Genomic DNA, 23,062 nt, shown 5'->3' on the forward strand with positions numbered 1-23,062 from the left:
GCAGGATGCCATCTCCCTCCCAGGGCTGTGCTTCAGGTTGGATTGGGGCCTGGCCCCAGCAACACGCCTAGCATTTCAGAGGAGCCTGGCCAGGTCTGGGGCGCTGGGCTGTTAGGCTCATGCTGCCGAGGAGGCAGGGACTGTGATCTCCCCTCGAGTCGCCCACCACCCTGCCCCTGTCACTTCAACAGTGCTCACGAGCCACTTGGTGTGGCAGCATGACGGGCTCGGGGCTGGCATTGGGGGGACTCGATGACCGCAGACCCAGCCCTCACCCAGGGACAGGCGGACACCAAGCCCCCCCCCCCCGGCATTTGCAAGGTGCCACGCGGGGGGAGGGATCTGCTCATGGCAGTTGGGGCCACAGAGGGGCACAGGGCCCAACCTTGAGCGTGGGAGGACAGGGAAGGCTTCCCAGAGAGAGCAGGTATGACATGAGGTCTGAAGGAGGCAGGAAGCAATGGGAGGGCTGGACTGAGTAGAACTGGGACTGAGACTGCACAAGGCACACAGCAGGCGCTCAATTAATGCCTTCAAGTGGATGAATGAACCCATGAGGCAGAAACCTGAATCCTAGAGAGGGGAAGTCCCCCTAAAGTCACAGGTAGGAGGAGCAGGGCCAGGATGTTCTACTGGCTGGCCCCTCGCCGGGTGACCTGCCCCAGGGGATGGCTGAAGTGAACCTGGCAGGAAGGGCAGGGCTGGCGCCTCTCAGTGAGGGCCAGGTCTGTCCCCCACAGCCTGCTCTTCCCCACATGGCATGGACATCTCCCCCAGCCCTGAGCTTGCAACCAGCAGCAGACTCTGTCCTCGGAGTTGCTGGAGAACCGGGAAGCATGGGAATGGCCAGTTCCCTGGATTCCTGCCCAAACCATAGGGGGCAGTCCCCGGGAGGCAGCAGGAGGCGGCCCGGCCAGGAGGCCCACTTGGGAAATGGGAGTGCGGAATCCGCTGCTGGGCCAGCCAACGCCAGGGCTGCCAGGCCATCCACCCCTCAGTGTCCCGGAGCTGGGGGGACTCCCCGGCAGGGCTGAGCCGCTGGGTACCTGAGAGCCAAAACCACTCAGAAACCACAAGACCAAGCGATCCTCTTTCTAAAGTGCCCGGTGAGAGAGGCTTCCAGCTGCCCCACCCCGGAAGGCATAAAGCAGCAGCCTGGGGGGTGCATTACATGCCCTGAGCTGCCCCCAAGTCCTTGCCCTGGGCAGATGGTGGGCGATGGGCACGCAGTGAGGACAGCCACTTGTCCGTCCAGTGCTGGTCCGGGGCCCGTGGGGCCTGCTAGTGCCTGAATGCCCCCTACCCTTCCCCAGAAAGCAACGAAATCCCCAAAGCAGTCCCAGCCAGGGAGGGCAGGGGTGAAGGTGCAGGGTGAGGGCGTGAGCTGGCCAAGCAGCCAGGATGGTGGGGGCCCACCTCTGCACCACGCTGTCCCCTTCCCACAGACTGGCACCCCGGGGATGGGGCTGGGCCCCCCTCACTGGGCCGACAGTGGCCTCACAGCACCCGGGACCTACTGTCACTGTTGTAGAGGCTACAGACCCCAGGCCAGGCACACGCTACCCCACTTCTTCATCACCTGAGAGCTGGCCCCACACCCCCAGATGAGGCAGCCTAGAAGTGCCTGGGTCACACAGCCAGTGGAGGGGCAGGTCTGCTCCTGTCCCCAAGGCTAAATCTCAGGGCCACAAAGACTTGGCTACTAACCCCCTAGGGGATAGAAGGGAGAAAGGGGGAACCAGGACCCAGCATAGAGCAACACGGAGGGGGAGGTGGGTGAGGCCAGAATGCCAATGGGTGTGCGTGGGAGGAGGGGGGCGGGGGGGGCTGAGCAGGAAGGCACAGGGTGGGATGGTGTGGGCTGCAGCAGCCTGGTCTGGCACCGCCAGCTGGGCAACCCTAAACCCCTCCCGTCCCACACCCTGAAAGGAGGAGTCAGGCTGGAACAGGCCTCGGGTTCCAGGGCAGGGGACGCTCAGTGCCTGCTGAGGGGAGGGGCGCTCCAGCCTGGGCCCTGCACCAACACCACCCCTGCCCTTGGAAGGCCGCGTCCTGGTAGTCACAGCAGACATGGGGGGACCTTCGGAGGCTGGTGTCCCTCTGCCTTCCCTCCCAACACCATGCAGTTGTCCTCCACGGGAAGGGACAGGATGCTCCTGGGGGCCGCCCTCCCAGCTAGGGCCTTTCACAGCATCAGGGCACCAGCATCCTGACACAGCCAGCAGAACCCCAGGAAAGCCAGTGCCTCGTGGAGTGCAGGGCTGTGCTTGGAACTCGACACATGTGGGGCGGGTGCTCAGATGCCAGGGCCTGTGAAAATTAACTCTGCGTGGTGCCCGGATCCCAAGGAAATCCTGGTAAGCAAAGACCCCCAGGGGGCTACTGAAAGAAGAGAGGGCAAGGGGAGCAGCTGGGCCGGGAAAGGCAAGGGAGGGAGAGAGCAGCAGGAAATGTCCGTCTGGGGGCTGGCGGTGATGGAGGGGGCACCCGGGCCACGAAGGAAAGAGGCCGCAGAGAGAGCTGACAGCCCCCGGGGGCAGGGGTGGGGGAAGTACATGTCTCTGTCCCCTCCTCAAGGAACCAGGCAGAAAGGGGCTGCAGTCCTCTACAGGAGGAGTCCTGGCTGCCCTGGGCAAGGGTTCACACCATTCTGTGCCTCAGTGTCCTGATCTGTAAAATGGGCGCTCTGCAGCACCAATCTCACAGGGCTGCTGCAAGGATTAGGTGAGGGTGCATACATACGGCGCTTAGCCTCAGCACACTGAACAAACTAAACGAGCCTCAGTGCCCTTCCAACTGGTTGGCACCCCCCTAAGAGCCAGGAATGACGTGAGTAACCCTTCCCACTGCCCCCGGGAGTTGGAGGTAAGAAGGTCAGCCTTGCCCAAAGCGGGTCTCGGTGGGGCCCTGCCCAAACTGGGTCCCAGGGTCATGTAAGTCTGAGAAGTGAGTGTGCGCAGCAGGGTGGCCAGGCAGGTGCTGCAGGCAGGCTCGAGAAGCCCCCAGGAAATGTGAGTTTGTGGCTTGACCCGACCAGAGCTCCCGAGGCCTCTCGGACCCTGGGGCCCCTTCCTCAGGAACCTTCGCTGGCTCACATCCCCCAGAGCTTGTGCTCCAGAAGCTTCCAGAGGCCCTGGGGCAGCCCACCACCACCAGAGGCCAGAGCTTCAGGGTGTCCCCAGTGATGGAGTTTGGATGTGTCATCCTCCCAGAACTCATGGCAATCTGATCCCCAGTGTGGCAGTCTGAGTCACGGGGCGGATCCCTCATGGATGGATTAATGCTCTCCCTAGGTGCGCGGAGTAGTGAGTGAGTTCTCGCTCTATTAGATCCCGCAAGAGCTGGTGGTTTAAAACCGTGGCACTTCCTCTCTCTCTCTCGCTTCCTCTCGCCATGTGATCTGCTTGTACCCACCGGCTGCTGCCGTTTTCCGCCATGAGTAGAAGCAGCCTGAGGCCTGTGCCAGACACAGCTGTCCCAGAATCGTAAGCCAAATAAACCTCTTTCCTTTATAAATTACCCAGTCTCAGGTATTCTGTTACAGCAACAGAAAACGGACTAAAACACCCAGGCATCTAGGTTTGGTGTTGTTCCATGCAGTCAGGGCCACCAAGCTGTCAAATTGCCCCCTCACCTGAAGGGCATAGAGCTCAGCAGGTGACCCAGAGAGGACACAACTCACCAGAGGCTAAGTGCCCCACCCCCACCCTCCACTGCTGGGCATTTCTCGTGGGTTCCAATGGACAGAAGGGCTCAGGGTCCCACCTCCATCCCTCCCACCGCCAGTCCACCAGCACTCCCTGATGGTGCCAACATTGACCACCCAAAACACCGGGGCCAGCCCAGCACCGCCTCACCTGACAACCTTCTGTGGCTCCCAATTACCCCGGAATGAAAGTTCCGAGGCAGCTTCGTCACCCAGCACCGGCCTCCTGTTCCCAACTCAGCTCCCAAAGTCCTTGCCCCTCCCAGCTCCATGTCCAAAGTGGTCTGGGTGAATTTCCCCTGATCACATGGGGCTCCCGGAAGTCACCCTGCAGGCAGGACATGGAGGTTTTCTCAGAGCCAGGCAAGGCCCCCCGACTTCAAGGGGGGTCCTGGCTAAACTCCACTGCCTAACTCACCGTGTGGCTCCACACTCCCCCAGTCTCCCCTCCCTTCTCAGAATCAAGGCCCACCGTGATGCAACCAGCCCCTCATCAAGTTGGTGGCAAGGCTGGGTAGAGACCTCAGGGGTCTGGACTGAAGGCTGATCACGCTCTGACCCCTGGAAGCGTCCCTGGGTCGTGAGACTCCAGGAGTTGTCTTGCAGGGGCAGAGAGGGTTCTGGGAGTGGATCCCACGGCCCTGTCACCAGGCAGATAGGAAGTCACAGGTCCCACACAGCAGGCTAATTGGTGTTTGGCAGAGGGCACTCCCAAAAGAGCAGGCCCGGCTTTCCTGCCTGCTCTGTGCCTTGACACCCCCAAATCCACCCCCCAAATCCAAACTGAAACTGCCCTCCCACCCCACCTCTGCCAGGGCTGTTCCAGGAGGCCTCTGACCCAGGCTGTCACCCAGCCCAAGGCACCAGGGCGGCTGGAGGGGCACGCTGAGGGATGTCTTTCCAGCCGCAGCAGCGGAGCCTGGCAGGGAAGCCAGTCAGCAGACTTGGACGCTCCTGGAGCTGGGGAAGATTAGAGCTGGCCACATAAACAGCGACAGGGAGCCATGTCTGTGCTAATCCAAACACTGGGCATGGAAGCTGAGCTCCCAGCAGACAGCATTTCCTCTGCAGGAATTGCCCAACGGGTCTGTTGCAACAGTTTTGAATTCGGCACCGGCTGTCCAGATGGACGCGGGCCTCCCAGCCCATCCAGGTCCCCAGCCCCCCCCGCACACCTCCCGGCCACACTGGAGCTCCTGAGGTTTGGGGGATGATGGCCACAGAGCAGGGAAGAGTAGAGGCTTGGATGCAGGATTGGCTCAGGGCTAGACCGTTCCCCATTCCCAGAATGTCTGGGGATGTCACCCGCTTGCACCCAGGAAGCAGGGAAGACCGCAGCCCATAGCTGCCCTGAAAGGCTGTGGGGCCTGGCAGCCACCCCACAGGCTCGTGCCATGAGCAGGGGCTCCCGCGCCTTCCTCACGCTATGGCGTGGAGGGTCTGAAACCTGCCGCCCCCACATGCACCTCCGGCTTCCGAGAAGCTCCCTGAACTGACACTCCTGGTAGGACCCAGGGCGCCCGGGCCTCACCTCCCTGCCATACCACCACCAAGTCTCCAGCCAGCACCTACGCCACTTCCTCCTGCCTGGGCAGAAGGCAAAACCAGCCCTGTCCCTTTCACTGTCACTTGCCAAATCTCCCCTGTCTTCTTGTCCAGCTGCCGTGTACTAGGCACTTTGTAAAGTGCTCCATGAGACCCCATCTCATCTCCTAGACCCTCCAGGAAGCAGGCGTTGTCACCCATGTTACAAGTGAGATAACGCCCTCCAGGGGGTGTAGGGACATGGCCAGGACCACAGCCCAATGCCGCAGGCTTCGCCCCTTGCAGCACCCACCGTCCTGGGTCTGAGAGAGACCCAGCCTCGCCGCCGCCCCTCCCCCTCTGTCCAGCAGGGCAGCGCCTCTGGCCTCCGACCTCTTCTGACCACCCCAGCCTGGGTCACCCGGCCCCAGTGAGCAGTGGAGCAGGCACAAACAGATCCTGGGGAAAGAGGACAGGCTCAGACAGACCAGCTGTGGCCCGGGCCTCCCGGGGCCTCTGCAAAAGGGGGGCCCTTGTGAAGTTACGGTTCTGCAAGGACCTGCCCATGTGGAGATGTGTCCTTCGGCTGGTGACAACCTCAGAGGAGGCTCCCCCCACTCCTAAGGGACCCCCAGCTCCTCTCTCTTCCCCTGGTGACCGCCCACCATCCGGAGGCTGCCCGGACCTCACACCTCGGAGCCACATCTCCTGGACCCCTGCCTCCCTGCGTGGCCAGCCGCAGCCCTCTCCACACGCCCACCCCTCCATCGGGCCCCCTGCCCGCAGCCCTCGACCCTTCTCAGGAGAGTTCTGGCCCCCGCGCTCCCTCTGCCCACGCGTGGTCATTGGGTTCTCTACTGTGGTCTTGATAAGCAGTGCTGTTCTCTGGGCCCCCACCAGCTCAACCCACCTCTTTACGGTGGGACCCAAGCAGGAACCAGAACCTTCGGGAAGATTCAGAGGTGACCCACCCCACGGGAGAGCCCTGCTGTCCAGCTATGGCCAAGCTCGGGGGCGTGTCCAGGACACAGACTGACCCGCCTGCAGCAAGACCCACACTCTGCACAGAGCAACAGGGCTAGTTAAAAGTTTTATTGATTGAGCACAATTGAGCGTAAGTAGTAAAAGTTCTCCTGATGTAACCCACTTTTTCTTAATGGGTAATCTCAGACACTCGAGTTTGTGTGTTAAAGGAGGTTTAGGACAATTTAATAGCTCATAAAATTTTATAGTCCCAGTTGAAATCAGAGTGATAACTCTGGCCTGCACAGCTATAGTTTGCTAAATGTCTCTCATCTATTTTTCCCCCTGTTTATTGGAAACTTAACATCTGCTCTGCTAAGGGGTTGGGGGGGAGGAAAGAAAAAAAATGATCTATTTTTCCAGAAGAGAGGTAAGAGATTCAGGCTCTCCTGGCAGTATCCTCTTTTCCAAGCACACGATTTTCCTTGAAGTCAGAAAGAGGTTCCATAAACTGGGGCTGACCCACAGTTCACTGAACACCGCAGCAGGCATTGGGGCCCCTGCGGCGGCTGCGGAGAGATTCAAGTCTATCCAGGCCAAGGCCACAGCATGGATCAGCCAGAACCTGGTGGAGGCCTTTAAGAGTCATGACCTGGTTATTTATAAAGAACCTACTGTGTGCATCGTCTGGAGGGCCATAAAGAATCAGGACACACGTTCACTGGCCTTGGGAACTCACCTTCAGACACCAAAACTGCAGTCGAGCTCTGCATCAGGCAACGGGCCAGAGGGCACACAGGCCTTTCCAAGGCTTCTGGGAGGAGGCAGAGTTTGGACTGGAGCTCCAGGGACAGGTGAGATTTAGAGAGTGTGGTGGAAATGACAGAAGAACCCAGTGTCCTGGCTGCCACCTGATCTCAGGGAGCCTCCATTTGCTCGTCTTTCAAATGGGAATCACATCTGCGTCTGCATCTCAGGGTCAGTGTGAGGATGACGTGCAGACAGATGGCCAATGGCTGGTGCTTGAGACACACCACCAAAGAGAAAAACATTCAGGGAAACCATTTGGTGACTCCTCAAAAAGTGAAACAATCCACTCCTAGATATATACTCAAAAAACATGAAAACTGGGACTCAAACACATACGTGCACACGCTGGTTCCTAGCAGCACCACCCACAATAGCCAAGGGTGGAGACAGCCCAGAGTCCCCCAGCGGATGACGGATGAGCAACGCGTGCTCTGTCCAGTGGAATATTACTTGGCCATAAAAAGGACTGATGTTCCGATACACGCTACAACGTGGGTGACCCCTGGAAAGTTTATGCTCAGTGAAAGAAGCCAGTCACAAAAGGTCAGCATTGTATGATTCCAGTCACGCAAACTCCCCAGAATAAGTAAATCCTCAGAGACAGAAGCAGATCGGTGGTTTGCAGGGCAGGCAGAGGGGACAATGTGGAGAGACTGCTCCTGGGCAGGGGGTTTCCTTCTGAGGTGATGACAGTGTTTTGGAACTAGACGGAGGTGGTGGTTGCATGACATTGTGAATGTACTAAATGGCACTGAGTTGTGCACTTTTAAACGGTTGATTGTATGCTGTGTGAATTTCACATCAATAAAAACAATTTTTTTTAATGAAGGACGTTCACACAGACAAAACATAAAGCATGGGACACTCATGGGGCCAGACTCAGACACCACAGCTCCTTTAACCCTCCAAGCTGCGCAGCGCCAGCTGCCAGGTCTACCCCCATCTGACACTGGTCCGGCGGCAGGACCGGTGCCCCACGGATGCTGCAGGTGGGAGGGTGGGGCAGGTGGGCTTATGCACAAAGCGCAGTGGAGGAACCTGCCTCCTGGGCTGCTGGAAGGGCTCAACTAAATTGGTGGTCATTGACGGGAGGGTGTGTTACAAACAGCTGAGGACAGCTGGAAGGACGAGCTCTCAGACATGAGGGCTCAGGGTGTCAGACAGAGCCTGCCCATGTGAACCAAACCACAAGGGTTGAAGCAGAGCCCCCACCTGCCCCAGACTTCTGGGGAGACCTGCTCCTGGCCCACTTTCCTCCAGCCATGCCCCTTCTCCTAACTTCTTCAGATTCCTCCCAGACTTCCCACTCCTAATTCCTACCCAGGACATTGAGTCCACGCTCCATGGTGTAAGGTCACCTGTCCAGGGATCAGACCTGCCATAGCCGGCAGCCACCGAGGAGGGACCCCCACCACACGTGGCCACCTGTGGGGTGGATCGTGGGTTCCCTCCTCCCAACACCTCCCATCCCCCCGGGGTCTCCAGTGACCTCTCCCTAGCCTGGCCTCCTGGGCTTTTGGCCACTCAGGAAGAGGGATAAAAAGAGGCCACGGGAACTTTGTCTCCTGCCACATGGAAGCACCCACACATGGTGAGGCGACACTGTCAACACGGTCTTCAGGTGACAGAGAGCGAAGCGGGAGGGAAGCCCGTGTAAGCACAGCACAACTGATACCCGCTACTTGGTGGCTGCCAGGGGCTCAGGGAAGCCACACCACCAGCCTTGGACCAGGTGGGGAGGCCCCCAGTGCTAGAAACCTCACTCGACCATCAAGAAACGTGTCTGCTGAGGAACTTGCAAATGTGCAGGTTTGTAAAAGCCCTGCAGGGCGCAGTTACCCCTGGAAACGCAGAGAAGCATCGCAGAAAAGTTCACGCCGTCCGCCTCCTCACAGCGATTCCTCGTGAACAGAACGCGAGTAGCTTCCAGAGCCCTCGCCTTTCTGGGCTGGGCTTGCCGTGTCCTCCAAGGGGCAGGTGCAGGGCGAGGGGTTGTTTTTAAGACTTTTTTTCTTTAGAGCTATTTTAGTTTCACAGCAAAATTGAGAGGAAGGTACAGAGATACCTCATATACCCCTGGGCAGGTTTTCCTGCTGTCCAAGCCTCTGGTAAGGATCTGGCCACGGAAGGACGGGGGCTGGACAGTGGCCACCTCACCACTGGCCCACCTCATCTGAGCAGAGCAGGCTCACCCGTCCCATCTCTAGATCACCTCAAGACTGCCCCACCCTCCAGCAACAGAAGCCCCCGCCCGGCCGCTGGTGCAGCCCCTCGTGGACCCCCGCAAGGCCCTCAGTCCTTCAGCTTGTCCCGCACTGATTTCCCGTCTCTCCCACCTCCACGCGGCCTCCACAGAGCCTGGCTTGAGGTCCCCACTGGATCCCTGTGCGTAGAGCCCTGGCGCCCACGCAACACACACTGAACGGCGACTGGATATTGAGACAGAAAACACCCTGTGATCCAGACACCCGAGCGTGGGTCACAGCCTGCCGCGTGTTTTATTTTGTGACCACACAAGTTACCTAATCTCTCAACGCAGGGAGAATGACACCAGCCTGTGCTGTTTTCCCGTCACTTGTGCCTGCCACGAATCTTCAGAATAAAGTGACTTTTGGGGAAGTCTCGGCACCTACCCCCGCCCCAGAGAGAGAGGCCGCAGGTGACTCCTGCGCGTCTCGTCCCCATGCGCTTGGGGAGGCACAGCGGCTGACACGGTGCATTGTGGGCTCCGAAATAATCGAATTGCAGAGGGAGGGGAGGCGAGGGTAATTGAATATCAGAGAGGAAGCTGCTCTCAAGTCGGCCCTTTCGTGGCTCTTTCTCCTATTTATGTTTTCTATGAGGTCCCCCAAAATAGAGCAGTTCTATTGGTTTATGACACATTGATATACACCGTGGCTATAACATGTTACAGCTACAGTAACGCCACCATGGAATGGCCACATGCGCCAGGCCGGGGCCTCCCTCTCCCTTCACTGTTGGGAAAACCGTGGCCCCTGGAGAGAGGCTGGGCTCGGGGTGGGCTGGGTCGCCTCCTCCCACCCCTGCTCCTCTGCCTTCCCAAAGCCCTTTCCAGATCTGCGGGCACTCGCATGCGACCCTCTTTCATCCTGGTGAGGCATCACAGCACTTTTCATTCCCAACTCCAGTTACTACAGATGCAGAATGAAAAATGAGCCAATAACCCAGCAAATTCAAGTGGCTCCGTGCAAAACGCAATAACCACGGTGAGGGGCTGGGCGGCAATTCCAGCCAGACAGATCGCGCGGCGTCAGCAGCTCTGGGTGACATCAACAGGGCATGGAAAGGTCTCACCCTGCAGGAGAGAGGAGGTCACACCCGAGCGGGGGTGTCCTGGCGAGGGACTCAGCTTTTGTCTGTAAGCTGGGGCCATCGGAGCACTGACGGCCTGGGGCTGCCCCGAGATGCTTCGAGAACACGCCTGGAAAGTCTGGCACCAGGGGAAGCCTCCAGGAGTGTCTGTGCCCACCCCCTCTGCCAAACAGGCAATCCTGCGAATCTTCAGGGATGACCTTTGGGGAGAGAACAAGCAAGGTGGCAGAGGCACTTTGAAAGGAGTACATATATCGTGCGGTGACAAAGCCCTCTCTGGAAAGGGACGTACAACAGTGGTGATGCTCGTGCAAAAACATGCTGTTCCACCGCAGGTTCAGAGACAGGCGCACGGATGAGGCCCCACGGCTTCTCAATCCTGGCTGCACAGTAGAGCCACCTGGAGAGATTTTTAAACATTCATGCCTAGGCCCCTCCCCGCCCCCACTTGAATCTTACTGGCCTGGGTGTGGCCTGGACAGGGGACAAGTAGAACCAGCCCTGTGAGTCCAGCTGGGCTGAGAACCCCAGGCCCAGGCCACCTGACACCTATGCCCCCCAGGGTCCCTCAAGTGGGTGAAGGGGCCCCAAGGCTGCAAGCCACCCGAATAGGGTAGCAACCACCAGCACAGCCCATCTCGAGGGTTCTGCCAAAGCCCCAGAGCCTGTGCTGCTTGCAGGGAGCTTTCGAGCACCCAGATGAGACCTCCTGATGCTCCTGAGGCCAGGCTCCCAATACACTGAACAATGACTCCCACTGCCACTGAGAGAGCCCTTCAGGGACATGTGCCCAGGCAGGCCTGCGGCCATGCCACCTGCAGCGGAGGGTAAGTCAGAAGTACTGGCCCTCTTCATTTAAAACTCCCATATTTCCTTCATTGTGGCCATCTCACACTAATTTTGCATTAACCTTGATTTTTTAAAATATTGCATTAAACTCTACTTCTCTTGATTATGGAGCTTTTCGGAGCCTGGGACAGGTGCCTCTGTCCACAGGCTCCAGCCCCAGCCCCAGCCCCAGCCTCTGCACTGGACGTGCTGGCCACCCTGCCCACTCTGCAGCCCTAGGACACACTGCTGGCCCAGGATGTACACAAGATGGCCCTCTCTGCAGGCTCCTCATGCCCTTGTAGTATCTGCTGTCACTGAGATACGTTAGGTGGTTGAACACTGGTTGTCCCCCCTGCCAAGGTGGCATTTTGGAAATTCACAGAGGGCTGTTTTGGGTTGTCACAACAATTCAGTAATTGTCCAAGCCAGCCCCAAAGACAACACAGTCCCGAGTCCCACCAGACACTCAGGACACTGAGAAGACCGTTTACAATCCCCTCAGCTGGAACCTCACAAACGCACCCTGGGGACCTTTTGTGAATGTTTAATATTCACTGGATTTTCCAGGAAAGTTTCTACTGTGCAAGCTGAGGGGAAAGTATGTCTTGCTTTGTTTGGAACTTGTCCATCTGGGAAGTCACATCACGGACACACACGCCCGCAGGTGTGGGAGGCTTCAACGCCACACCTGGCCCGTCTGCATCGGTGGCTCCAGGACGGCCGGGGATGCCATGGCCTCGACACACCTCAGAGGGTTTCTGGGCTCCTACCGGAGACGGGGCCAGGCATTTACATATAGAAATATGTATTACTTTATTTTCAATGATTTCCCTTTAATTCCTCCTACATATTACAGTCAGGACATTTTATCAACTTTTTTTCAAAATTATGTGTAAGACGAGTTGTATCATCTACGATTTCCATTTCACACAGCAAAGGGAGTGCCCCTGGCTGGAGCAGTGGAGGGCCATGGGTCTGCCCAGTGGCCCAGGCTGCCCACCATGTCACCTGGAAGGGTCACAAAACGCTGGTGCCCAGGCCCTGCCCGGGATGCTAATATGGCCTGGGCAGAGTGTGGGAGCGATTCTCCAGCACAGCCGCAGGTGAGGGCCTCTGAATTGAACGCGTCCAGCACTGGCCTGGGTGGGTCCCCTGGGCTCTCCGGGCCTCTGTTTCTCCATCAGTGAAATGAGAGCATTCCAGATGTGCCCAGCGTTGGCACACAGCTGTGGAAAGTGGCTGCTGTCATTCTGCTTCGTATTCTCCTTTCCACTGCCCTGGAGACCACAGGAGGTGAGGACTTCCCCTCCTCTGAACAACCCGGGGCTCCCTCTCTTTGGGGGGCATTCACAGTGACAGCAGCTGCTTGTTATCGGGACCCCGGCAAAGGCCCCAACTCTCGGTGGAGGAGGGAGACCAGCGCACAGGAGCTGCTGTCACCCGCGTGTCAGTCCGCCCAGCTGTCAGGGGCGAGGGGAAGAAAGGGGCCCCCGGAGCTGGGGGTGGGAGAGGCTGGCCCACCCGCGGGAAATGAGGATCGCCCTTCCATGAGCCTCCCTGTCATCTTGACAAGTGTTATGGAGGAGCAAATGGGAGTCCCCATGCTTAATTGGCCAATTATCGTTGAAGCCACCTGACTGGAAGGGAAAGAAAGCCTAGGAGCCGAGCGGCTCTGAGGTTCCAGCTCCTCGGCCTCTGCTCCCCCCGATGCAATGGCCACGGGACAGGCGGAAATTGGAGTGTCCGGGTGCTTGGGTTTCTGGTGTTGCTTTGTTTGCATTTTGGGTGAAGCTCCCAGGTTGTTATCAGCAGGAAGAAGTCACACCCCTCACGGGGTCCTGCCTCCCAGCCCAAGGACACTTCCCAGTCCCCTGTTGGAGGCTGCACCCGGCTGGCCACTCTCTCCCAGGCCAGAGGGGGACTGGAAGCTGGGTTTGGGTGGCAGTGACCCTGAGAGCCCCACTCCCACCCACTGGCAACCAGGCCTGTGAAAGGAGAACCCCCCAAAAATGCCCTCCTGGGCTTCATAATGAGCCACAGCTCTAGGCCCAGAAAGGGACAAAGGGACAAAGGCACAGGTGGCTGAGGTCTTTTCCTTGCTGTCATGGTGAACGTGGAGCACCTCTGGCTCCTGAACAGGGTGTCCTGCCAAGACCCATCTGGTACAAGGGAAAGAATCCTTCCATCTTTTTGTCACAGCATCTTACACATCCAGTAAAAGTCACCCTTCTTCATCCACCATTCCGAGAGTTTCAACAAATGCAGTCATGTAACCAGCACCACAGTCAAGACATGGCACGTGCCATCACCCCCAGAGCTCCCTTGAGCCCCGCGCGGTCAGCCCCGTGCCCACGGGCAACACCAGCCTGAGCTCTGTGCTGACAGCTTCGCCGTGCAAGTGGCACCACATGTGCCTTCCAAGACAGCTCGAGGAAACTGAGGCGCGTCCTGACACCGCCTCCTGTTTACGACCGAGCGGAGTTCTGCAGCCGGGGTGAGCCACAGATCGCTCATCCATTCCCCGGTCAAGGGACATCTGGGCTGTTTCCTGTTTCTGCTCAGCCCAGGGCAGGCTTCACAGCCACCAGCCCAGGAGCAAAGCCTCTTGCAGACGGGCCACTGGGTGCTGGCATCGTGTGATCATGAAAATCCCCTGGCGGATGAGGCTGTGGACCTCAAGTCACCAGCTCCTTCTCAACCCTGGGCCACCTGATCCCCGCTCCTCCCTGTGGCACGTGGGCATTGCTACAAAGCTCAGTGGCAGCCGAGCCCCCCAAATCACGGGCCTTTTATAAACAGGTGACAGTGGCCTGGGGTCCTGAGGGGGCCTGAGGTGGGCTACTGCCCCTCTGTGCCTCCTCCTCCTGATGTGGGTGACACGCGGGGGCTGCTCCCGCCCTCACCCCAGCCCTTAGAGCCAGGAGAGAACAGAGTGCACAGTGCGCTCCCAGCCAGCGGACGAACTGAGCCCAGAGTCAGCACGGCGCGGGGGGAGGTGGGGAGAGGGCCCCGTGCAGCCATTTCTCAGCCTTGACGGCCACGGCCAGAGCGTCCCTTTGTTCCAGAGGGAGGGGATGGCTGGGCTTAGGGGGTGGCCGTGCGGTGGGCGGGGGCCTGGCCGGCGCTGCCCTTGTGTCTCCAACACCCGCCAGTGAGATCACTCAGGCCCTGATACGATCGCCGCGGGACAGGCGGAAATTGGAGCATCCCAGGTGCTTGATCAAGGCAGCTCGAAGCTGCAGCCACAGAGACATTAGAGGCCAGCGTAATGGCCTCATTCAGCTCCCCTCGCAGCCCCGTGACCTTGGAGAGCACGGGAGCCAGTGCGCTGTTTTAATGCAAAATCAGGAGTTAGGGAAATGACCGTGGCTTGGAATAGGGCTGCACAGCCAGAGGGCACTCCAAGTGCGGCTGACCGTCCGTCTACACAGGCTGCAGACCACTGCCCCACCACAGACCGTCCGTGCACACTTTGCCCCTTATGGTAGGCCTGGGGATCCCCGAAGAGACAAAGAAATCCCCACCCCAGGGGACCTTGGGTCCAATCTGTGATGGGGAGATGGGGGGGTGCTCCACAGGAGCAGGAGAGAGACCGCAGTTCACGACTGTTGCGGGAGGAACTCTCACGGGCCAGGACAAAGGGACACTCCCACCTGGAGCTCCTGCCAGTGCCAGGCTGGGCTGCTGGACTCCTGGACCCCAGGCCGATGCTGCCACACACTCGTGGCCTCAGTTTCCCCATCTCCAGCTACCCCAGTAAGAACTGAGGGTGTCGACGGAGCACCTACTGTGAGTCCCCCTGTCCTCCCAGCCCCCCTGCCGCTAGGCTGTCACTCAGCCCATTTTCAGATGTAGAAATAGAAATGACTGAGGCCCGGGCTCAGGCTTCCCTCTCAGGCCAGGGCCCTGCGCCCAAACCTCCCAAGCCCCAAGTCAGAAAGCTTATCCCACCCAACCCCTTGCTTGCTCCTCAGCTGACAACTGAGGGCCATGGGGAGGGGTTGCATACACCAGCAGAGCCCCCGCCGGTCGTCCCCTCGGCTACCTGCAGCCACCTCCAAATCCACGGGACAAAGGGTCTCCGCTGAACTGCACCAGGCCCACATCACACCCAATGCCAGAAACGAAGGCAGGCCACAGCCGCACCCCTGCTGGGGAGGCTCCACAGCCACCCCCTTGCAAACACACACAAAAGCAGAGCGACCCCAGTCTGACCCCGGACTTGAACCGGCCATTGGCCAGCTCTGCCCCACTGGAGCTGACGGATGTGGGGATGGTGCGGGGGCGGCAAGTGGACCTGCCCACAACTCTCCTGGGCTTGGAGCGGGGCCATCCTGCACCTCCCCTCCCCCCAAGAGGTGTGGACAGCATCACCCAGCAGAGCCAGGGAATGAGGCTCCAGAGTCAGGGCAGGGAAGGGGCAGGGAGAGGTGGGAGAAGGGTATTTAGATAGGATGTCCCTGTCATTGTGCCACACCCCCACCCAAGGCCCAGGATTCTAGCTACCCAGGCTGAGCCCCTCCAAACTGAGCCCCCTCCATTGGGGTACCTCCCTCCCCCATGGTCTAGGGCTAGTGGACAGGGCAGACTGAAAACTAGGCAGGCTGCCTGCGGGAGCTCACCTGGAAGCCTTGACCCATCCCTGCTCTGTCTCTGCTGGCTCCTCCGTGGCCTCTCCTGGGACTTGGGAAGGAGGGTGTTCCTGCTAGCCACACCTGCTGTAAGCACAGTTCAGAAGGGCCCCTCTCCCGGTGGCTCAGACCCGCTTGTCTTAGACTTGGGGAACCTCCAGGTCCACCTCTGACTCCCCGAGAGGGGCTACCCCTGCATAGCTTCCCCGGGGACAGGCAACCCGGCTCTGAGGCCAGAGCGAGAGAAATCACAGTGCCCAGCAATCATGGCCAATAGCCATGCAGCTGGGTCCACACGTCTGTCCACATTGTGACTCTCACCGCAGGCAGCCCCAGGATACCAGCTGTCATCATCCCCACTTTTCAGACCAGAATACAGAGGCGCAGAGAGGGAAAGTGACTTTCCCAAGGTCACACAGCTACCAAGGGGTGGAGCCAGGACGCAAACCTAGACCATGAGTCCCGGAACCCATGCCCTCAATCACTGCACTCCCCGTGCTGTGAGACATGCCCGCCTCCCACTTCCTGCTTTTCCTGCTACTTTCTAGTCCTTTTTAGAAAGTGGTGAAAAGCCCCTTTTACCTCATGGGAATACTGAGGCAGAAAGGGTTCACCTGGCGCCCTGCCATTCCCAGGGAACCTTCTGGGTCTGCCGCACTCGCACCCCACACCCCCCTCACCCCTGAGGGCCCTTGCTCAGCACACACACGTGTCTTCCACGAGAAGGTTTGGACGGTTCGACCCCGCCCCAAGATGGTGGCCCTATAACCATCGTCTCCATTTCCTCCTCTTTCTTGCTCCTGGTACATTGTGCAGAAAAGTGCACACAGTAGTTATTCAAAAATCCTGCCCTCCTAGATCACTCCTGGAGTCCCAGAGAGACTGCCCTACAGTGGAGCCGGAGACCAGGTGCCACATGCTCCATGCAGCCCAAGGAGGAGGGTGGGGGCACAGGCAGGTGAGGAAACAGCTCTCGCCACGTGCTGCCACGGCCGGCCAGGCCGGCTCTCCATGCACAGCTCCACCGTGGGGCGGGCAGCCTCCCTGTTTACACATTAGGAGAATGAAGCTCTCAGAGGTACAATTCCTTAGGCACGAACAACCGTGAGCAAGAGTCAGGACTGGTGTTTGAACCCGGGTCTTGACGCCACCCCACGCTCTCCCAGATACCTGACACATAGCAGGTGCTCAGCAGACATCAGAGGACAGAAAGCCCCTTGCAGACTACTCGGATGCAAACACGGCCCCTCGCCTGCCCCAGAGGGCGCGTCCTCGGCCGGCCTGCAAGGGCACCTGCCGCCCTGACTCCCGCACGCTGGCGGGTTTTTATCATCCCCCGTGCACCGCACAGGCGTGATTTATAAAGTGGGTCTTGGATGCCGCTGCCTCCACTCAGCAGATTAACGCAAGGTTTTGGCAGCATCTTCCCCGCCGTGTGTTTGGTCCAGAATGAATCGCCCTTGACAATACCCACGATGGTGCCAGCAGCAGCTAATAGAGACACGTCATCCCCTGTGCCGGGGGTGGGGAGTCATCCCCTTCCCCATCTCGGGATCCAGAGGGCAGGGCACTGCGGTCTCAGGCGGAGCTGGGGAGAACACGGCTGCTGTCCACGGTGGCCAGGCCACTTACTGTCCTCAGGGACTGGCTGGCTTGTCTTCCTCCACCACCCAGCCAGGCGGACTCGGGGTATGAACCTGGGAGGGCAGGAGGGTGGGCTCAGGCCAAAACTCCCGGAGGGGAAGAAGGAGGGAGCCCCCAAGGTCTGGGGTAGCAGGGAGGGACGGGAAGGGTTTAGCACCCTCTGTGTCCTGAACTAGACCCTTCTCCCCGCTCCAGGGCACTGTAAACGGTGGCCCCACCTCCCAGCCCTGAGCCCTCACCCTCTCTAGGGGCCTCTCTCTGGTCCACCTCCTGCTTTCTGTCTCCACAGCTGCTAAAGACCTGGGGTGAGGAGTTAGACCCCGGAGGCTGGACTCTGCCAATGGCCAGAGCCTCAATTTCCTCATCTGTAAAATGGGCGCGTATGCCACAAGGTCATGGTAACTTTTCTATGAAGCAAGACGGGTAAATAGTAGGCATGGAGCCCAGCTCAGGAAATTTCTCAAAACAAGGAGCCACTGTCACTGTCATCATCACCATCATACTGGCCCCAGAGCCTACTCAGAGCGTCGTCCCCTTTCAGCCAGCTCTCGGCTCAGCCACCCATGGGCCCGGCTTCCCCACCTCCCGGCACGTGCCCTGAGTCCTCCTCCCGACACAGAATGCTGAGCAGCTCCCCGGCTTTAAAACATCTCAAACTCCTCTTTGTCCCCCAAACCCAGTGTCCAACCCTCTCCCTTCCTTTGCAGCCACCAAGAACCAGCTCTGGCTCACAGCTGCTCATCTGCAGGGACCCCAGGGACCTTGCTGCCATGTCCAGGCCACTCCCAGCCACAGCACCCCCAGCAAGGGAGGCCTCCAGGGAGCTGTGGCTGAGTCGGCCACACGTCATCCATGTGGTCGGGTTGGTTTGTGGCAGAAAGGACAATGGGCCAGAACATTGACGAGAGGAACACATGAGGAACTGGACACCTCTGATGAGAGGGCCGATTTGACTCAGACGTGGCACAGAGAGTGCCTGGAGGACCCCCGGTGGGCAGGGACCCTGCCACGCCAGAGGCCATGCACAGGCATGTGAGAGGTCCAGGGCCCAAGGAAAGCTTCTAGTTACTGCAGACCTCAGAGCAGAGGTTCCAAGGACCTTTGCCCTGCTTATAAACCAACATATGCCAAGCTTTTCGTTGCTAAATAATTTCCCAAACAGGTTTTTGGGAGAGAGTTGGTAGAGAGCGTTCAGGCTGCATGTAAAGGAGATGAAGGAAAGTGAAAAGTCAGCAGCAGCCAGGTCCGCCCTGACCCCTGCAGAGCATGTGCCCCATGCGTGCCGGTTGCAATGTGCTCATTGGCGACATGATGAAGAAATTGGAGAGGGCGTGGAGACTCAGTTTCCAAATCCACCGGGGATGCTAATTCTAGCTGCCAAAGGAGAAACAGCCAAGGCTGCCACTGTGCACACAGCTGTGGGAAATCATGAAGACCTCGGGCCACTGTCACAGCAGATGGCCCGGGACCCTGTTATCACAGCAGTTCCCAGGACCTCCCAGACATGCAGTTTGTACCAGGGCCTCGCAAGCCCCGACATCCAGACGGGGCCCTGTGGGTGACAAGGCCTTCCCCCGGCAGCGCCCAAACCAGAAAAGTTTGGTGGGTCGCCCTCTCTTCTGAGTGCATGTTGCTGCCCGCTTTGTATATTTAAACGTCCTCGTCATATGAAGTTATGGTGACAGCAGATGGTAGTTGGAGAGTTGTTTGGTTGCTTGAGCGTCTTTAAGAAGTTAGCAGCTCCATGTCACTACCCAGATGGTTCCATGGACCATGTCTGGTCTCAGGAGCCAAGAAAGGAGCCAGCCCACGACTGTGAGCTCTTTCCAGGAGTCACACTTTTCTCCAGACACAGTGTGAGCTCCTAGGAAGCAGAAGTCATTCCTCATGCTCCAGGTGCCGTATCCCCCCCTGTGCCTGGAGTGTACCAGTGCACCAGTGACAGAGCTGCTACCTGACCCACCAACTTTCAAGTAAGCCACTGAGTCACTCCAGGATTCAGACCATCTCCCCAAGTCTGGGGACAAAGGGTCTTTGACCTGCTTTGACCAGAGGACAGCACTGGGGCCTACAATTTCCATCTGATGTCCCAAAACTATTCACAGTGTGTCACTGGTCACCACAATACCAGCTCCAATTTGTGTTACTAATTCAGCAACTGCACATTGAACCTAGATGTGAACAAGACGGAAACACCCCTGGCTCAATGGAGCTTCCATTCCAGGGCAGGAAATGACAACTCCTAAGTCCACAAGGAGCACGTTTCTGAGGGATGTGGCAGATGTCACAGCATGAAGCAAGCAGGGTGAGGGTTCAGAATGGCTGGAGAGGAGGTGGGGAGGGCAGGCCCCCAAAGATGGGACCCCTGAGTGAGGGCTGAAGAAGTGAGGAGTGAGCCACGAACCTACCTGGGGGAGGTGTTCCAGGGGACAGTAGGTGCAAAGGCCCGGAGGTAGGGGTGAGCTGGGTGGCTGGACGGAGGGAATCTGGCAGGGGACAGTGTCTCAGGGTGTCCAAGAGGGTGTCACAGGGTCACAGGCCAGATGGGCCATTTAAGGACAGGGCAGCTCAGGTCTCCAATTTGGAGATACCAGTTGTGAGCTGCTGAGTGAGGTTACAGTCAAGGCTGTAAGACGCTGAGATGCTGAGGTGTCGAGTGGGCAGTTGGTTGGATGTACAAGAGTCTGGATCTCAGGGTGGAGGCTAGAACTGGATGAATCCACGTGGGAGCCATCGCCATATGAATGGCATTTAAGAGGACCGGGCTAGGGAGGTCACGGGAGAGGCGGGTGTGCGTGGGTTAAGCTTGGGCACTCCCAGGTGGGGAAAAGGCAGAAGAGCCATCAAAAGAGATGGAGAAGGTGCTGCTGGTGACATAGGGGGAGGACAGGTGGAGGACAGGAGGGAGGACGAGAGGTGGAGGAGGGGAGGACAGGTAGGAGGATGGGGGAGGGTAGGGAGGACGGGTGGGGAGCAAGGAACACAGTCATGGGCAGCGTGAGAACCGAGGGCTGGACTTGGCAACGTGGAGGTCGCTGGAGACCCTGGCGAAAGCTCTTGCGATGACCTTTGGTTCAAGCGGGAAGTGAAGGAGGAGTCTGAAAGGGGACTGGCCGAGGTTGGTGTGGGGTCAGGCGGGGCCGGCCGGGCTGGCGGCTGCTGAGGAAGAGCCCACACGCAGGGACGGTGACCGTGCACGTGAGCCCTGCTTTGAAGCTGCCCTGACTCCAGACTCAGAGACCAAGGCCTGCGTTTTGGTCCTTATCCCCACCCCAAGTCATTCCTCCTGCTGTAGCCAGAGGAGGCTGATTGGGGGAAAGACGGAGCTGCGTGCCTCCTCGGCTGAAGCCCCGTGGCTCCCTGGCAAAGTCCAGACTTCCTGGCCTGACCCGTTCTAGAGCCCCCTCCAGGAATTCCTGGCCCAGCCCCAGAGACACAGCAGGTCTCCTCTTCACGCCCCCAGCGAGCCTCACCTCTCCCAGCCCAAGGGCGTGTGGCTGGCTCCGAGTGGGCAGGCAGACACGGCCGCAGAACCCTGGAACGTTACACCAGGAAGGGGCCACCGAGCAGGCCACACGCCCTTCGGCCTCCCAGCCCCCCTCTGGCTCTCCGCTCTGCTGGCCAGCCTCCCCTTGAATGCCTCGCGTGACGCGATGCTCAGTACCCTGAGTCGGCAGCCCTGTCCCTGCTTTGGTTGTTCACCCCCAGGACCGGTTCTGGGCTGGAGCAGGGAGCGGGCCACCGTGGTGTGGGGGGGTGTCTCCCCATCTTGGGGGCTTTGCTGCTCCTTTGCCTGCCTTGATGCCTGGGCACATGTCCAGAGCCCCTTCCCAGGCAGGAGGACCACAGCTTCCGCTGGCCAAGCTCTCTGACAGCTCCTCAGCTGTGACACACACCTTTTCACTGGGACCATTAGCATAACCTGGTGGAAATAAAGCATCTATCACACCCCAAGAAAGTGCCAACCAGGTATTCCCAAATTCTCTTTCTCCGCAGCCCTCTGAGGCCCACCGGCCATTCATACCCATCATTCGGGAGAGAACTAATGTCGTTTCTATAATGCACACCCTCTCCGCAGAGGCGCTATAAATATGCAGAGATGACATTGCCAGCAGTGCTGCTGGTGTGAGTGATGTAATCTGGGGGGGTTGCCTAGCAACCCCGACAACGTTTGGGAGGCTCTAATTCTTAAGCAGGGTAAAGTCACATTTATGCAGTTCAGTTAATCAGCTTCCTGGCAACTCCGCCAAGATGATCTCATTTTATTCATGATTATTTTATGTGAAATGCACTTTTAGCTCTAAGAGAACACAAAGATTTAATTCAAAACCTGCTATTGCTTTATGTTTCCAGGGTGTCGTTAATACGGCGTCCATACAAATAACCATGGTAACACGTGGGTAATTAGTATATATGGCACGCGGTATTAATACAGAGCCAGGGCCGGCTCCCAATCAGCACCGATTACCGCATGTTATTACTGGAGTAATTACCTGCAGCAACACACAAATTGAACTAAATGGTCAATTGAAGTAAAGTGAATGGCTTTTTATTCTAGTCCCTAAATAATGTGTCTGCTTGGCTGAGTAGTTCAAGGTAAATAAAACTCTTAAATTGATGGCTCTCCCACCCGCCCCTCCCCGGGTGGGGATTGGGCTTTGTTGGTCCCTACAGCCTGGTAACCAGACAGCTGCTTCTGCGGGCACCCGCCTCTCCACCGGCTTGCCCGCCTCTGTCCCGGGCACCCCTGTGAGCGGGGGCCCCACCCCCACGGCCCTGCAGAGCTCTGGCCCTTATTAAAGTATCCCCAGGCCTGCGTGGCTGTCTTACTCATCCCCCCAGGGAAGAGGGTATGGAACTTTCCAGAGAAAGGGTGGAGGGCAGAAGGCAACGGCCTTTCTCCTCGAGATGTTTTCTTGCCCCTCTGGTAGGTGGGACAGAAAAGAGTCAGAAACGAGTCCCTTGCTTCCTGTTACAGGATGTAAGGGGGGAGGGGAGGTCAAAGGTCACTTCTGCCTTTATTAACAGAGCATTTCTAAAATTCCATAAACTTAGAAGATCTTCAAACAGGAAGTCACACTGGACCTCTCAAACAGACCATGCACATTCCAAGTTTGAGCTGCTGAGCTCCCTTCAGAGAGGGACAGAGAGGAGGGGAGGCGGGCAGCTATCATCAGAATAGGCGTGGGTGAGACTTGTGTGGCCAGATGCCCAGTGATGGAAAAAGGGAATAAAATCCATCTTCTTCCAGTCTTTTCCCCCCAGAGTCTGGTGCAAAACGTTAAGCCCCTCACCGGCTCCTCCTGTGGGCTGGCACCAGAGGTCGGCCTGCAGGAAGCCCCTTCCCCATCTGGGCTGGCCATCCAGGAAGCCCACAACCATGCCAAAGGCCACAAAGGCAAAGACAGGGGGTCGGGGGAGCCCAACCCGCTCGGGGCTCCTCTGAGGGAACTAACTGTGTTTAAGCTGAAACCGGAAGGTGAGGGAGGTCGCCAGGCAAAGGAGGGCAGGGAGGAGGAAAGCCATGGTCAGGGAGTGGCAGCCAGAAGGCCCTGAGTCTGAGAGAAACTGAAAGAAGACCACTCAGTTGTGTAACTGTCTTGTTATGCCACATGTGCAG

Source organism: Cynocephalus volans, chromosome 17 (assembly GCF_027409185.1).
Source record: "Cynocephalus volans isolate mCynVol1 chromosome 17, mCynVol1.pri, whole genome shotgun sequence".
Classification (NCBI taxonomy): Eukaryota; Metazoa; Chordata; class Mammalia; order Dermoptera; family Cynocephalidae; genus Cynocephalus; species Cynocephalus volans.